Source organism: Pristiophorus japonicus, chromosome 1, assembly GCF_044704955.1.
Source record: "Pristiophorus japonicus isolate sPriJap1 chromosome 1, sPriJap1.hap1, whole genome shotgun sequence".
NCBI lineage: Eukaryota > Metazoa > Chordata > Chondrichthyes > Pristiophoridae > Pristiophorus > Pristiophorus japonicus.
In genome coordinates this window covers 523,446,102-523,464,446 of record NC_091977.1, presented here as the reverse complement: position 1 = coordinate 523,464,446, position 18,345 = coordinate 523,446,102, and the positions used below count along the sequence as shown (strand labels likewise).

The 18,345-nt window shown below is 45.8% G+C and overlaps 1 protein-coding gene across 4 annotated transcripts in view; it reads left to right on the top strand.

Annotated features, from left to right (window-relative positions):
• Positions 1-18,345, top strand: part of cep192 (centrosomal protein 192) — a 174,284-nt gene that overhangs the window by 6,646 nt on the left and 149,293 nt on the right. For 3 of the 4 annotated variants that reach the window (XM_070896530.1, XM_070896521.1, XM_070896505.1), the window contains exon 1: positions 8,180-8,318. The exons of the other annotated variant lie outside the window; for it this stretch is intronic. The gene's annotated coding sequence lies outside the window, so the exon portion shown is untranslated. Of the gene's footprint in view, positions 1-8,179; positions 8,319-18,345 lie in introns of those variants that run through there. 4 annotated transcript variants of the gene reach the window in all.

Genomic DNA, 18,345 nt, shown 5'->3' with positions numbered 1-18,345 from the left:
AAATGCCTGGGCTAACGTTATGGCTTCAACAGTCAATAGTTTGCGAAGGATTATCTCATGGCCACTGCCAAGCACAAAAAGTCTCTCAGCATTTGTTCTAGGAATCCATCAAATTTGCAATGTCCTGCGAGGCGCCTTAGTTCGGCGACGTAGCTCGCCACTTCCTGGCCCTCTGACCATTGACACGTGTAGAACCGATACCTCGCCATCAAAACACTTTCCTGAAGATTTAGATGCTCCCGGACCAGCGCACACAATTCTTCATAGGATTTGGTTGTTGGTTTTACAGGAGCTAGAAGATTCTTCATGAGGCCATAGGTTGTTGCCCCACAGACGGTAAGGTGGATCGCCCGTCATTTGGCAGCGTTCCCGTCCGCTTCCAGCTCGCTGGCCACGAAGTATTGGTCGAGTCTCTCCACGAAGGCCTCCCAATCGTCCCCTTCTGAGAACTTCTCCAGGATACCAACTGTTGTTTGCATTTTCGCGCGGTTGTTCATTATCTCGTCGCCAATTGTTACACTCATAATAAAGGATGAAACTGAGCACTGTAAGCAATGAGTAAGTGTGACCTTAGCTCCTTTAATTAGACTCCAGAGTGCAGGTACCGCGTGGGTGGCCTGCTTATATACAGTGCTCCCAAAGGATTCTGGGATCTCTTGGGACTCCAACAGGTAGGCTCTCTGGTGGTGGTGTGATACAGAATCCCAAGGGTTAAATACCTAACACCACCCATTTTTGAATTATTAGCAAATGTGGCAACATTACACTCGGTCCCTTCATACAAGTCATTAATAAAGATTGCAAATAGTTGAGGTCCCAGCTCTGATCCCTGCGGCACCCCACTAGTTACTGTTTGGCAACCAGAAAATGATCCATTTATCCCGACTCTCTGCTTTCTGTTAGTTAGCTAATCCTCTATCCATGTTAATATATTACCCCAACCCCATGAACTTTTATCTTGTGCAGTAACCTATTATGTTGCACCTTATCGAATGCCCTCTGGAAATCCAAATACACCACATCCACTGGTTCCCCCTTATCCACCCTGCTCATTACATCCTCAAAAAATTCCAGAAGATTTGTCAAACATAATTTCCCCTTCATAAATCCACGCTGACTTGGACCAATCCTGTCACTGCATTCCAAATGCGCTGTTATTTCATCCTTAATAATTGATTCCAACATTTTCCCCACTACTGATGTCAGGCTAACCGGTCTATAATTACCCGCTTTCCCTCTCCCTCCCCTTTTAAAAAGTGGTGTTACATTAGCTACCCTCCAGTCCAGAGGAACTGACCCAGAGTTGATAGACTGTTGGAAAATGATAATCAATGCATCTACTCTTTCTGGGGCCACTTCCTTAAGTACTCTGGGATGCAGACTTTCAGGCCCCGGGGATTTAGCAGCCTTCAATTCCATCAATTTCCCGAACACAATTCTCCGCCTGATAAAGATATCCTTCAGTTTCTCCTTCTCACTAGACCCTCGGTCGCCTAGTACTTCCGGAAGGTTATTTGTGTCTTCCTTCGTGCAGACAGAACCAAAGTATTTGTTCAATTGGTCTGCCATTTCTTTGTTCCCCATTATAAATTCACCGGAATCCGACTGCAAGGGACCTACGTTTGTCTTCACTAATCTTTTTCTCTTCACATATCTATAGAAGCTTTTGCAGTCAGTTTTTATGTTCCTGGCAAGCTTCCTCTCGTACTCTATTTTCCCCCTCTTAATTAAATCCTTTGTCCTCCTCTGCTGAATTCTAAATTTCTCCCAGTCCGCAGCTTTACTGCTTTTTCTGGCCAATTTATATGCCTCTTCCTTGGCTTTAACACTATCCTTAAGTTCCTTTGTTTGCCATGGTTGAGCCACCTTCCCCGTTTTATTTTTACTCCAGACTGGGATGTACAATTGCTGAAGTTCATCCATGTGATCTTTAAATGTTTGCCATTGCCTAGCCACCGTCAACCCTTTAAGTATCATTCGCCAGTCTATTCTAGCCAATTCACGCCTCAAACCTTCGAAGTTACCTTTCCTTAAGTTCAGGACCTTAGTTTCTAAATTAATTGTGTCACTCTCCATCTTAATAAAGAATTTTACCATGTTATGGTCACTCTTCCCCAAAGGGCCTCGCACAAGATTGCTAATTAGTCCTTTCTCATTACACGTAACCCAGTCTAGGATGGCCAGCTCCCGAGTTGGTTCCTCGATATATTGGTCCAGAAAACCATCCCTAATACACTCCAGGAAATCCTCCTCCAGCGCAGTTTGGTTAGCCCAATCAATATGTAGATTAAAGTCACCCATGATAACTGCTGCACCTTTATTGCATGCATCCCTAATTTCTTGTCCCCAACCTCACTACTACTGTTTGGTGGTCTGTACACAACTCCCACTAGCGTTTTCTGCCCTTTGGTATTCCGTAGCTCCATCCATACCGATTCCACATAATCCAAACTAATGTCCTTTCTTACTATTGCATTAATTTTCTCTTTAACTAGCAATGCCACCCCGCCTCCTTTTCCTTTCTGTCTATCCTTCCTAAATGTTGAATACCCCTGGATGTTGAGTTCCCAGGCTTGGTCACCCTGGAGCCATGTCTCAGTGATGCCAATTACATCATACCCGTTAACTGCTATCTGTGCAGTTAATTCGTCCACCTTATTATGAATACTCCTCGCATTGAGGCACAGAGCCTTCAGGGTTGTCTTTCTAACACACTTTGCCCCTTTAGAATTTTGCTGTAATGTGGCCCTTTTTGCCATTTGCTTTGGGTTTCTTTGCCCTCCACTTTTACTTTTCTTCTTTCTATCTTTTACTTCTGCCCCCATTCTACTTCCCTCTGTCTCCCTGCATAGGTTCCCACCCCCCTGCCATTTACACTCCTCCCCAACAGCACGAGCAAACACTCCCGCTCGGAAGAGGAAGAGGACGAGGAGATGGATGCTGACATTGGGCCAGACAATCAGGCTGACGCTGAAGCCATGCCCCCGCTCCCCTGCAGACCGCATGAAAGGGCCCGTGGTGGCATGATTGCTGCAAGACTCTTATGTCAGGAGCCCAAAATGAGCGCTTTGCCTGAAAGAACGTTGGTGGTATTTGCAAGGCTGACATATTGCTGGATGTGCAGATCATACATCAATGGTGGGCATCACCTTGGTGACAGTTAAAATTTAAGTTGATTAAAGTTAAATGTAATTATACCTTTCGATGTTAAGGAATCACCAGTGTGTAACAGTGCAGCTATCTGAGTCAATGCGCAATAAGGTTTTGTTAAATAAAAAACATTTAAACTGAACATTTGTCTGAAATCATAAGTATATCTGTAAAAACCAACCCTTCCACCCTCCACCCCCCCCACCGGCATCCCCCATCCCCACCTCTATCCCTTCCCCTCCTGACTGCAAGCCGCCTGGCCAAGAAGTTCCTCAGGCGCTGCTTCATTGGGAGGGGGTGGGGGATGTGGGCCGAACCGCTGCTTGGACAGATACGAGAGAGGACGATTCCCGAGGTGGGAACCTGGTCCGAGCCAGAAGCAAGATGTTGTTCCTGGCTCTCATGTGTCGTTGGCAATGGGGGTGCAGCACCTTGGGGTGCAGTGCCGCACTCCAGGAACAATGGGAGCCCTCTGCCACCAGTGCTCCTGGCTACCAGCTGCAGGGCCTCCTCCATCCCTTCCATGTTATATATTCTTTGTTGGACAAAAACTCGGTGCCAACTATGTTCTTGGTGCTTTGTCGGTTTTTTGCTGCTGGTGAACCTCCCTTGTGCCTCCCACAACGGCCAAACAAGCACACACCATACCCACACATGCTTTCAGTCCCTCTCTGTCTCCCCTTCTGCGCATGTAATGATAACCCCTGACCTCCTGAATCGCGGGAAACAAGCGTTGCCATGCCGCTGCGAATGACGGCGACACTTTACGGCAGAAGGTCAGAGAGATTTAACGTAATGCCCATTTCATAATCGCTCGAGGTAACGCCCAATTTCAAAAATGGAGGCTAAGGGCTTTGAGAATGGGCGACAAGCCGGCGATCTGAAAACCCATTTTTACCGCCCACGCCGGAAATAACGCCCATTTTTGGGCAATCTACACAAAAGTGTAAAATCTAGCCCCTAGTTTTAGTTTCCCCTATGAGTGCAATATCCTCTCTGCATCCACCTTGTCGAGCTCCCTCATTAACTTATAAGTTTCAATAAGATCACCTCTCATTCTTCTGAACTCCAATGTCCTGCTACTGCTTCCTTAATAATGGATTCCAGCATTTTCCCAACGACAGATGTTCGGCTAACTGATCTTTAGGCTCCTGCTTTCTGTTTGCCTCCTTTTTTAAACAGGGGCGTTACATTTGCGGTTTTCCAATCCGCTGGGACCTCCCCAGAATCCAGGGCATTTTGGTAGATTACAACCAATGCATCCTCTATCTCTGCAGACACATCTTTTAAGACCCTAGGATGTAAGCCATCAGGTCCAGGGACTTGTCCGCCTTTAGTCCCAGTATTTTACCGAGTACTACTTCATTCGTGATAGTGATTGCATTCAGTTTCTCCCCCCGCCTTGATTATCCACCATTGGGATGTTTTTAGTGTCTTCAACCGTGAAGACCAATACAAAATATTTGTTCAACGTCTCTGCCATTTCCCTGTTCCTCATTATTAATTCCCCAGTCTCATCCTCTAGGGATCCAACATTTACTTGAGCCACTCTTTTCCTTTTTATGTACCTGTCGAAACTCTTGCTATCTGTTTTTATATTTTGTGCTCGTTTACTTTCATAATCTATCTTCCCTCTCTATTATTTTTTTAGTCATTCTTTGCTGGCTTTTAAAAGTTTCCCAATCCTCTGGCCTCCCACTAGTCTTGGCCACATTGTATACCCTTGTTTTCAATTTGATAACATCCCTTATTTCCTTAGTTAGCCACGGAAGGTTATCCCTTCTCTCACAGTCTTTCCTTCTCATTGGGATATATTTTTGTTGCGAGTTATGAAATATCTCCTGAAATGTCTGCCACTGCTCATCAAACGTCCCATACTTTAATCTATTTTCCCAGTCCACTTTAGCCAATTCTGCCTTCATACCTTTGTAGTCTCCTTTATTTAAGCTTAGGACACTGGTTTGAGATCCAACTTTCTCACCCTCCAACTGAATTTGGAATTCAACCATGTTATGGTCACTTATTCCTTGAGGATCCTTTACAAGGAGATCGTTTATTAATCCTGTCTCATGACACAGTATGAGATCTAAGATAGCCTGCTCCCTGGTTGGTTCCGCAACATACTGTAGAAGGAAACTATCCCGGGTATATTCTATGAACTCTTCCTCAAGGCTACCCTGGCCAATTCGCTGCAGTCCATGTGATGAAGGTGCTCCCACAATGCGGTTAGGGAGGAAGTTCCAGGATTCTGACCTAGCAACAATGAAGGAACGGTGGGATATATGTCCAAAGCAGGATTGTGTGAGATTGTGAGGGGAACTTGGCGGTGTTCCCAAATACCTGCCGGTCTTGGGTTTGGAAGGTGCTGTGTAAGAAGCCTTGCTGAGTTTCTACAGTGCATCCTGTGGACAGTATACACTGCAGCCACAGTGATGGAGGGAGTGGATGTTTGAGATGGTGGATAAGCATCGATCAAGCGGACTGCTTTGTCCGAGACGAAGATGGAGTTGGGGATGTAATGCTGGTTTCTGAATGGCAATCAGTGGCAGAGCCATAAGGAAAGAGCCACAGAAAAATCCTTGAGCCGAAATGGGCTGCCTCCCCTACCCGCCCCCCCTCACCCCCACCCACGAAGGAGAGAAAAGATGCTGCTCTGACATTTCTGGACCACTATTGGTGGACAACCTAGAGTGACGTCAGTGTACCGGCACCCATTCCTCTTACAATGCTGAGCCAGCTCCCGAGATTTTGGATCGAGTAAATACCAGGTCACGCTGCCTGCTCGAAGTCCTACCCTGCGAAACTTCAGGCAAAGGGGATGGATCCCTTGGAATATCAATCCCAAATGGAGGCGGGGGCGGGAGGGGATGTTCACAGTGTTTAACTGGAAGAAATTGCAGGTCATCTGGGACTGGATGTGGGAGAAGCAGTCTGACAGTATGGTGGAGGGGTGCAGGGAAGTGATGGTGAAGTAGAGCTGGGTGTCGTCAGCATATGTGTAGAGCCTGACTGATTTCCGATTTCCGGGCTGGGCCGCCATATGTTGCTCCCATTAATGGACCCAGCCTGCTGATGTTCTTGCAGGCCGGGACTGCGCCGATTTCCGGGCCAGGCCGCCACACGCTGCTCCCTCTAATGGCCCCGGCCTACTGGTGGTCTTGCAAGGTGGGACCTTGCTGATTTCGCTGAAATTGGCGCGGTCTCGGCCTGCAAGACCATCAGCAGTCCGGGGCCATTAGCGGGAGCAACGTGTGGCGGCGTGCCACTTCATGGAGCAGCCCGTGCTGCTGCAGGAGGGCGACGGCTGATTGCAGTGCGGGCAGTACAGCAGGAGCAGCGAGGTCGGGGCGAAGGAGCGGCAAGAGTTTGTCGATGGATGTGATCGGGGCCCAAGAGGGGCGTGAGTTCGGGGCCCAGAAGAGGCAAGGACCCAGGGGCAGCGCGGGCCAGCCCACACTGCAATATGTGTGCGCACTAGGTCCGTGCAGCAGAGCTGGTCTCCAGTCACCTTGGTTAACCTTTGCCACTGGACCAAGACCTAGCTCTGTCAAGCCCGTGTGATGGCTGGTGTGCAACGGCAATTAGCGCAGATGATTAAAGGCATCGTCGAAGAGGTCGGTTTTAAGGAGCGTCTTGAAGGAGGAAAGTGAGGCGGAGATTTAGGTCAGAAATTCCAGAGCTTGGGGCCGAGGCACCAGAAGGCACGGCCACCAATGGTTGAGCGATTATAATCAAGGATGCTCAAGAGATCAGAATTAGAGGAGCGCAGACATCTCGGGGGTGGGTGGTCGGGGGGGCTAGAGGAGATTACAGAGATAGGCAGGGGCGAGGCCATGGAGGGATTTGAAAATAAGAATTTTGAAATCGAGGCAGTGCTTAACCGGAAGCCAATATAGGTCAGCGAGCACAGGGGTGATGGTGTGAGTTAGGACACGGGCAGCTGAGTTTTGGGTCACCTCTAGTTTACGTAGGGTAGAATGTGAGAGGTCAGTGTGTTGGAATAGTCAAGTCTAGCGGTAACAATGGCATGGATGAGGGCTTCAGCAGTGGATGAGCTGAAGCAAGGTCAGAGACGGGCGATGTTACGGAGGTGGTATTAGGCGACCTCGGTTATGCTGCGGATATGTGGTCGGATGCGCACTTCAGGGACAAATATGACACCAAGGTTGCGAACAGTGTGGTTCAGCCTCAGACAGAAGTTGGGGAGAGGGATGGAGTTCGTGGCTGGGGGAACTGAGTTTATGGCGGGGACCCAAAACAATGGCTTCGGTCTTCTCAATATTCAATTGGAGAAAATTTCGGTGAAATCTTCTCCCTTCTGGACGGGACAGGTTAGATGCAGGAAGAATGTTCCCGATGTTGGGGAAGTCCAGAACCAGGGGACACAGTCTAAGGATAAGGGGTGAGCCATTTAGGACCGAGATGAGGAGAAACTTCTTCACTCAGAGAGTGGTTAACCTGTGGAATTCCCTACCGCAGAGAGTTGTTGAGGCCAATTCATTGGATATATTCAAGAGGGAGTTAGATGTGGCCCTTACGGCTAAAGGGATCAAGGGGTATGGAGAGAAAGCAGGAAAGGGATACTGAGGTGAATGATCATCCATGATCTTATTGAATGGTGGTGCAGGCTCGAAGGGCCGAATGGCCTACTCCGGCACCTATTTTCTATGTTTCTAATCGCTCTAACGGACGTTCTACGTTCAAATCGCGCGCTAACGGACACACGTTCTACCTTCTAATCGCGTTCAAACGCTCTAACGGACAAGCGTTCTACGTTCCAATCGCGCGCTCTTTTTCTCTTTCAAACGCCCTGACGACAACGAACAAGCTTGTGGTGCGAGGCACCCTGGCTGGCGGCACTCGCGCCTCTGCTGCGTCAAATCCCGGTTGTTTTGGTAGAGCGAGCGGGGGAAAGCTCGTGGCTTGTTGCTGTGGTGACGCGAGCGAGAGAGAGAGAGAGAGCCGCGCAGGCGCGGGGATTGGAAAGGCCCCGCCCCCTCCGCCTCACCGCCAGCGTCAAAGCCCGGGATCAGTCAACGAACTGAGCGGGCTGCAGCTCGGACAGAGGCAGAGAAAGGCCTTGGGTTGTTGCTGCTAGAGATTTCTTCCCTTTGGGAAAGGAGGCCTACTTGTCCGGGCGTCTCTTCGGTTTAAAAAAAAAAATTCTAGTAAGTATTTTGTCCATAGAGTGGTAAGTATTGCCCGAGTTTTTTTTTAAGTTTGAAGAGTAACTAATCTGCCGTTGGGTTTCTGTCCCGTGCTTTTTTGTGTTCCGAGCAGTTGCGCCACAATAATGTTCGCCCCTTGGGCACTCTTCTGAAATGTTTTTTTGTGTTATGATCCTCGAACTCTTTGCAACAAAAAAAGAAAGCCTGCGGATTAGTTTGTAGAAGTAACTGCGATACACTTTCTCTGAACTTTTTTTTAACGCAACGAGTGGTCAGGGTTTGGAATGCACTGCCTGATGGGGAGGTGGATACAGATTCAATAGTAGCCTTCGAAAGGGAATTGGATAAATACTGGAAGTTGGAAAAAAATGGCAGGGCTAGGGGGAAAGAGCAGGGGTTGGGATTAACTAGATTGTTCTTTGACAGCTGGTGCAGGCTGAATGGCCTCCTGTGCTGTACTATTCTATGATTCGAAGAAAGGTGATCAAAAGCTTGATCAAAGAAGTGGTTTTAAGGGAATTGGAGTGGAGAATGACCGCATTGTGCCTCTGCAACTGAAGGACTAACTACCAGTGGTGTGCACAGGAGAGCAGAGTCCGAGTTTGGGAGAAGGGATTGTGGCGATGGGGCGCCGCAAAGACATCAAGATGATAACAACTAGACCCAGAAATTCCGGCTTCCCAGGTCCATACTGAGTGTGTACGGACCTGGGAATGCATTGCAAAAGCTGGTTTTCAGCGCACAATGCGCTTGCGCTGAAAACCGGCTTTTCCGTCCTGTCAAGCTGGATCCAGCACCTCACTGGAGTGAGGACATTCGCGTGGGCAAGATTGCGATATTTACCCATATCTTGTCCAGCAGATGCCCTAAAAACTCTTGCGCCTGATAAAAGCAGGTGCATGGCCTACTTTTACAGACATGAGTTTTAAAACACACTTAAAAAATAAATAAAATTAAAAAACATTTTATTTTTTAAAAACCTTGCCCACTATGTTAAATTTATTTGAAAGCATAATTAAAAAAACTTCTTTAAAAATTGGAAAATATTTTTTAAATATTTAAATTAGTTATTATGTAGTGTGTTTTTTTTTCTATTAATGTTTTGTGTGTTTCGGGGTTTCTCATCCAACTTATGGAGTTCTCATTATTATGAATGAGAAGATACTTTACCTTGATTGGCTGCCCAGAGCCATGTGACTACATCTCCAGCCCTGCTCACGTTCTGATGTGCAGCCAGTGGAGGCCTCAGGACCAGGATCTCTCGTGGGCGCAGCAGTTTCAGGTAAGTGCGCTTTTTTTCTAGAATCCAGTTGAACGCCCGTGGGAAGGAGAAACCAGGATTTCTGGGCCTAGTGTGCAAGTTACTTGGCGCACACCTATAAAAGTCGTATTCCCCCAAAACAGCTGGAGAGAAAAAAAATCAGCGTTATTAAAAATGTAATAAATAAATCAATGACTTTGCAGAAGCCACTTGTTATGAGCTGTCATCATTCATTTTGTGTAGGTACAAAATGGTTGACCCTGTTTTCTTAATTACTGTGGTCCAAGTAATTGTCTTTGATGCAACAGCTTCCTCGTGACAGACTATTTTGCAAAGTGCAATACAGTGACGTTACAAATTTTTAAAAAAATTCTTGCAGTCTACAGTTTTGAAACTTTCATGGGAAAACTGCATAATGTGAAGTTTGTTCTCCTTGTTGCCTATTTCCTTGAGTTCTGAATGTGATAGACCAGGGATCCCACTTGCTTAGTTTTGTTCAATGACTGAACATCCACAGCCCTCGGGTAGAGAATTCCAAATATCCTCAACTCTCTGAGTGAAGAAATTTTTCCTCATCTCTGTCCTAAATGGCTGACCCTTTATCCTGAGACTGTGCCCACTAGTTCTAGACTCTCCAGCCAGGGGAAATAGCCTCTCAGCATCTACCCTGTCAATCCCCCTCAGATATCTGGTATTTCTTGATCATCAGAGCCGGGTCTGTTTTGTGGGCAGTCTTTGCATGCTGGGAGAGAATCTCTTTGCTGTCTCGCTCTATGGCTTAATTTCTGTGTGCTGGAGAGGGTATGTCTTGCTGGCTCGTGTGTCAATTGTCATTCAGAAATGGATGAATCCCCTTTGTTTAGATGGATCACTTAATGTGTTACTCCATATAGGTAACAAACATGTAATATTGTTTACCATGCTGCAAAAAGGGGATAGACCTAATCATTTATGATTATTTAATGCATCGGGTGGGAGTGGGGTGGGGGTCTTCAAAGGAAAGAAGATAGTACAGGTATAGCTGTTGCTAGAGAATTGGGCTGAGGAGTGACCCTGTGTTTTCCAGGCAGTTGCATGAGCTGAGAGTTGGTATAATTGTTCTGGGAATTCACATCTAATATTTACTTCATAATACCATGTTCCAAAAGAGATTACTGAAGTTTCAAGATGTTTTGTTTTGTTTGAAATAGGTTTTGTACAGTTATGCTGCTGTTTTACCATTCCTGTTGTAATTTCTGTATCAATAAATCTGATTTGTAGTTGTGGCCTGAGATGCACATTGAGTCATTTGTCCATGTATCAGAGAATCGGAGTGTGCAAGGTGGTGTGTGCTTTTATGCAGTAAGTCTAAAAGGAATCTAAGGGGTTTATTATATAGTCCTTTTTTTTTAAAAAGAGATGCAACACTGTCCTTTTACCACCTCCCTTCCCACTGTCCAGGGCCCCAAACACTCCTTCCAGGTGAAACAGCGATTTACTTGTTGTGCTTAGTATACTGTATTCAGTGCTCACTTTACATTGGGGAGACCAAGTGCAGATTGGGACACCGCTTTACAGAACACCTCCGTTCAGTCCACAAACGTGACCCTGAGCTTCTAGTTGCCTGTCATTTTAATTCTCTGCCCCATTGCCACTCTGACCTTGGCCTCTTGCACTGTTCCAATGAAGCTCAAGGAACAGCACCTCATCTTTCGTTTAGGCACTTTACAGCTTTTCAGACTTAACATTGAGTTCAACAATTTCATATAACCTCTGCCCCCATTTTTTCGGACAGCAGGTGTTAGTAATGATTCTGCCATTACCATTTACATCATCTGTCAACCCACCTTTTGTCTCTTTACTTGTACCATCGCCACTTCCTTTTGCCTTGTAGCATTGTCCCTTTTGTGATTTAATCTCTTCTGCCTTCCACCCTATCGCAGACCTTGCCTTTTTACTTTCCACCTCTCCTGCCCTCTCCTTTCCCTGCCTCCTGTACTTGCTTAAAGCTTGTTACATCTTTAAATTGTTCGTTCTGACGAAAGGTCATCGACCTGAAATGTTAACTCTGTTTTGCTCACCACAGATGCTGCCTGACATACTTAGTATTTCCAGCATTTTCTGTTTTTATTTGAGGTTTATTGTTTGTGTGTAGGTCATGTTTTGATTCATAAGCATGTGTTTACTTGTGGGCAGTAAGCATTTAAGAACAGAAGAATTTGGAGCAGGAATAGGCCATTTAATAAGATCATGGCTGATCTGATCTTGGGCTCAGCTCCAATTCCCTACCCGCTCCCCATAACCCTTCACTCCTTATCACTCAAATCTGTCTATCTCCACCTTAAAAATGTTCAATGACCAAGCCTTCACAGCGGTGTGAGCTCTGAGGAGGACTCCAAGAGGCTGCAAAGTGACTTGGACAAGTTAGGTGAATGGGGAAATGCATGGCAGATGCAGTATAATGTGGATAAATGTGAGGTTATCCACTTTGGGGGCAAAAACACGAAGGCAGAATATTATCTGAATGGCGGTAGATTAGGAAAGGGGGAGGTGCAACGAGACCTGGGTGTCATGGTTGATCAGTCATTGAAAGTTGGCATGCAGGTACAGCAGGTGGTGAAGAAGGCAAATGGTATGTTGGCCTTCCTAGCTAGGGGATTTGAGTATAGGAGCAGGGAGGTCTTACTGCAGTTGTACAGTGCCTTGGTGAGGCCTCACCTGGAATATTGTGTTCAGTTTTGGTCTCCTAATCTGAGGAAGGATGTTTTTGCTGTTGAGGGAGTGCAGTGAAGGTTCACCAGACTGATTCCCGGGATGGTTGGACTAACATATATGAGGAGTGATTGGATCGACTGGGCCTGTATTCACTGGAGTTTAGAAGGATGAGAGGGGATCTCATAGAAATGTATAAAATTCTGATGGTAATTTCTGGATTCTTTTCCCTCAATCTGGTTCAGCGAATTCACTGAGTCGAACACCGTTATTGCTTATAACAAAGCAAGCTTTTATTTCAAAGCACCGGCCGGGGACTTTATCAGACAGAAGAAATGCTTTCTTGATAGATCGCACCCACTTCCTACGGACAAAGTGACGTTAAATTGTAAAGGCACGACGGTTATACATTTTCGGTAAAAGATAACAAGATACAATTAGAGTGACATCCTAGTTCAGCCTATCCCCTTTGATCCCTCTTTCCCTTTGTCCACTCATAAGCCGACCTCAGTATGGTCTGTTTTTAACACAAAGACCCATTATTCTTCTTCTGTTAATGTTTCAGATTAGTGGTATGATCTAATAAGGCCTTGAAGTCATTTTACAAGCTGTGTCAGTATTGTAACATTTGCAGTCTCCAGTCTGAGATTTTTATGGCTATTCCTCCATGAATTCTTTGTTAGCTTTTACTGTCCCTATACAATTCCCACGTTCTCAACTTCAATGTCTCTATACATTTTCAAACATTCACAATGGGACTGGACAGGTTAGATGAAGGAAGAATGTTCCCGATGTTGGGGAAGTCCAGAACCAGGGGAGACAGTCTAAGGATAAGGGGTAAGCTACTTAGGACTGATGAGGAGAAACTTCTTCACTCAGAATATTGTTAACCTGTGGACTTCCCTTTCGCAGAGAGTTGTTGATGCCAGTTCATTGGATATATTCAAGAGGAAGTTGGATATGGCCCTTTCGGCTAAAGTGATCAAGGGGTATGGAGAGAAAGCAGGAAAGGGGTACTGAGGTGAATGATCAGCCATGATCTTATTGAATGGTGGTGCAGGCTCGAAGGGCCGAATGGCCTACTCCACCTATTTTCTATGTTTCTCTCTGGGAGAAGTTGTTCCTCCACATCTCAGTTCTAAATGAACGACCTCTTATTCTTAAACCATGTTCCCTAGTTCTGGATTTCTCTACGAGTGGAAACATCCTCTCCGCATCTAGTTGTCGAGCCCCCTCAGTATCTTATATGTTTCAATAAGATCATTCTTCTAAACTCCACTGAGTATAGGCCCAATCTGCTCATCATTTCTTCACAAGTCAACCCACTCATCTCCGGAATCAACTTGGTGATCCTTCTCTAAACAGCCTCCAATGCAAGTATATCCTTTAAATAAGGAGACCAAAACTGTACGCAGTACTCTCGGTGTGGCCTCACCAATACCCTGTACAGTTGTAGCAGGACTTCTCTGCTTTATTAGCTCCGTTGGGCAGGCCACATTGTTCGCATGCCTGACACAAGACTCCCAAAGCAAGAGCTCTACTCGGAACGCCTATACGGCAAGCGAACCCAAGTGGGCAGAGGAAACGTTTCAAGGACACCCTCAAAGCCTCCTTGATAAAATGCAACATCCCCACCGACACTTGGGAGTCCCTGGCCAAAGACTGCCCTAGGTGGAGGAGGTGCATCCGGGAGGGCGCTGAGCACCTCGAGTCTTGTCGCCAATAGCCTGCAGGAAACGGGCGTCGGCAGCGAAGGAGCGTGCGGCAAACTAGTCCTACCCACCTTTTCCTTCAGAGACTGTCTGTTCCACCTGTGACAGAGACTGTGGTTCCCGTATTTACTGTTCAGTCACCCAAGAACTCACTTTGAGTGGAAGCAAATCTTCCTTGATTTTGAGGAATTGCCTATGATGATGATTATGACTCCATCCCCTTTGCAATAAAGGCCAACATTCCATTTGCCTTCCTGATTACTTGCTGTACCTGCATACTAACTTTGTGTTACATGCACAAGGACCCCCAGGTCCCTCTGTACTGCAGCATTTTGTAATTTCTTTCCATTTAAATCATTCATTTACAATATATATGAATGATTTAGATGAAGAAATTGAATGTAATATCTCCAAGTTTGCAGGTGACACTAAGCTGGGTGGCAGAGAGAGCTGTGAGGAGGATGCTAAGAGGCTGCAGGGTGAATTGGACAGGTTAGGTGCGTGGGCAGATGCAGTATAATGTGGATAATTGTGAGATTATCCACTTTGGTGGCAAAAACAGGAAGGCAGATTATTACCTGAATGGTGACAGATTAGTAAAAGGGGAGGTGCAACGAGATCTGAGTGCCATGGTACATCAGTCATTGAAAGTAGGCATGCATGTACAGCACGCAGTTAAGAAAGCAAATGGCATGTTGGCCTTGATAGTGAGAGGAATTGAGTATAGGAGCAGGGAGGTCTTGTTGCAGTTGTACAGGGCCTTGGCGAGACTACACCTTGAGTATTGTGTGCAGGTTTGGTCTCCTAATCTGAGGAAGAACATTCTTGCTATTGAGGGAGTGCAGTGAAGGTTCACCAGACTGATTCCCGGGATGACAGGACTGACATATGAAGAAAGACTGAATCGACTAGGCTTATACTTACTGGAATTTAAAAGAATGAGAGGGGATCTCATATATAAGAATATACAATTCTGATGGGATTGGACAGGTTAGATGAAGGAAGAATGTTCCTGATGTTGGGGAAGCCCAGAATCAGGGGTTACAGGATAAGGGGTAAGCCATATAGGACTGATGAGGAGAAACTTTTTCACCCAGAGAATTGTGAATCTATGGAATTCTCTACCACAGAAAGTTGTTGAGGCCAGTTCGTTGGATATATTCAAAAGGGAGTTAGATGTGGCCCTTACAGCTAAAAGGGATCAGGGGGTATGGAGAGAAGGCAAGATTGGGATACTGAAGTTGCATGATCAGCCATGATCATATTGAATGATGGTGCAGGCTCGAAGAGCCGAATGGCCTGCTCTTGAACCTATTTTTTATGTTTATTTTTCCTACCAAAATGGATAACCTCACACTTTCCCTCATACTCCATCTGCCAAATGTTTACCCACTCACTAAGTCTGTCTATATCCTTTTTGCAGATTTTTTGTGTCTTCACAATTTGCTTTCCCACCCATCTTTGTATTATCGGCAAACTTGGTTATATTACACTCTGTCCCTTCATCCAAGTCATTAATATAGATTGTAAATAGTTGAGGCCCCAGCACCGATCCCTGTGGTACCCACTAGTTACCGTTTGCCAACAAAAAAATGACCCATTCATCGCCATTCACTGTCTTCTGTTAGTTAGCCAATCCGCTATCCATGCTAATATATAACCCCGTGAGCTCCTATCTTGTGCAGTAACCTTTTATGTGGCACCTTATCGAATGTCTTCTGCAAATGCACCACATCCACTAGTTCTTTCTTAACCATCCTGCTCGTTACATCTCCAGCAAAGTTGTCAAACATGATTTCCCTTTCATAGAAACATAGAAAATAGGTGCAGGAGCAGGCCATTCAGCCCTTCTAGCCTGCACCGCCATTCAATGAGTTCATGGCTGAACATGAAACTTCAGTACCCACTTCCTGCTTTCTCGCCATAACCCTTGATCCCCCGAGTAGTAAGGACTTCATCTAACTCCCTTTTGAATATATTTAGTGAATTGGCCTCAACTACTTTCTGTGGTAGAGAATTCCACAGGTTCACCACTCTCTGGGTGAAGAAGTTTCTCCTCATCTCGGTCCTAAATGGCTTACCCCTTATCCTCAGACTGTGACCCCTGGTTCTGGACTTCCCCAACATTGGGAACATTCTTCCTGCATCTAACCTGTCTAAACCCGTCAGAATTTTAAACGTTTCTATGAGGTCCCCTCTCATTCTTCTGAACTCCAGTGAATACAAGCCCAGTTGATCCAGTCTTTCTTGATAGGTCAGTCCCGCCATCCCGGGAATCAGTCTGGTGAACCTTCGCTGCACTCCCTCAATAGCAAGAATGTCCTTCCTCAGGTTAGGAGACCAAAACTGTACACAATACTCCAGGTGTGGCCTCACCAAGGCCCTGTACAACTGTAGCAACACCTCCCTGCCCCTGTATTCAAATCCCCTCGCTATGAAGGCCAACATGCCATTTGCTTTCTTAACCGCCTGCTGTACCTGCATGCTAACCTTCAATGACTGATGTACCATGACACCCAGGTCTCGTTGCACCTTCCCTTTTCCTAATCTGTCACCATTCAGATAATAGTCTGTCTCTCTGTTTTTACCACCAAAGTGGATAACCTCACATTTATCCACATTATACTTCATCATCTGCCATGCATTTGCCCACTCACCTAACCTATCCAAGTCACTCTGCAGCCTAATAGCATCCTCCTCGCAGCTCACACTGCCACCCAACTTAGTGTCATCCGCAAATTTGGAGATACTGCATTTAATCCCCTCGTCTAAATCATTAATGTACAATGTAAACAGCTGGGGCCTCAGCACAGAACCTTGCGGCACCCCACTAGTCACTGCCTGCCATTCTGAAAAGTACCCGTTTACTCCTACTCTTTGCTTCCTGTCTGCCAACCAGTTCTCAATCCACGTCAGCACACTACCCCCAATCCCATGTGCTTTAACTTTGCACATTAATCTCTTGTGTGGGACCTTGTCGAAAGCCTTCTGAAAGTCCAAATATACCACATCAACTGGTTCTCCTTTGTCCACTTTACTGGAAACATCCTCAAAAAATTCCAGAAGATTTGTCAAGCATGATTTCCCTTTCACAAATCCATGCTGACTTCGACCTATCATGTCACCATTTTCCAGATGCACTGCTATGACATCCTTAATAATTGATTCCATCATTTTACCCACTACTGAGGTCAGGCTGACCGGTCTATAATTCCCTGTTTTCTCTCTTCCCTCCTTTTTTAAAAAGTGGGGTTACATTGGCTACCCTCCACTCCATAGGAACTGATCCAGAGTCAATGGAATGTTGGAAAATGACTGTCAATGCATCCGCTATTTCCAAGGCCACCTCCTTAAGTACTCTGGGATGCAGTCCATCAGGCCCTGGGGATTTATCGGCCTTCAATCCCATCAATTTCCCCAACACAATTTCCCGACTAATAAAGATTTCCTTCAGTTCCCCCTCCTTACTAGACCCTCTGACCCCTTTTATATCCGGAAGGTTGTTTGTATCCTCCTTAGTGAATACCGAACCAAAGTACTTGTTCAATTGGTCTGCCATTTCTTTGTTCCCCGTTATGACTTCCCCTGATTCTGACTGCAGGGGACCTACGTTTGTCTTTACTAACCTTTTTCTCTTTACATACCTATAGAAACTTTTGCAATCCACCTTAATGTTCCCTGCAAGCTTCTTCTCGTACTCCATTTTCCCTGCCCTAATCAAACCCTTTGTCCTCCTCTGCTGAGTTCTAAATTTCTCCCAGTCTCCAGGTTCGCTGCTATTTCTGGCCAATTTGTATGCCACTTTCTTGGCTTTAATACTATCCCTAATTTCCATAGATAGCCATGGTTGAGCCACCTTCCCTTTTTTATTTTTACGCCAGACAGGAATGTACAATTGTTGTAATTCATCCATGCGGTCTCTAAATGTCTGCCATTGCCCATCCACAGTCAACCCCCTAAGTATCATTCGCCAATCTATCCTAGCCAATTCACGCCTCATACCTTCAAAGTTACCCTTCTTTAAGTTCTGGACCATGGTCTCTGAATTTACTGTTTCATTCTCCATCCTAATGCAGAATTCCACCATATTATGGTCACTCTTCCCCAAGGGGCCTCGCACAATGAGATTACTAATTAATCCTCTCTCATTACACAACACCCAGTCTAAGATGGCCTCCCCCCTAGTTGGTTCCTCGACATATTGGTCTAGAAAACCATCCCTTATGCACTCCAGGAAATCCTCCTCCACTGTATTGCTTCCAGTTTGGCTAGCCCAATCTATGTGCATATTAAAGTCACCCATTATAACTGCTACACCTTTATTGCATGCACCCCTAATTTCCTGTTTGATGCCCTCCCCAAC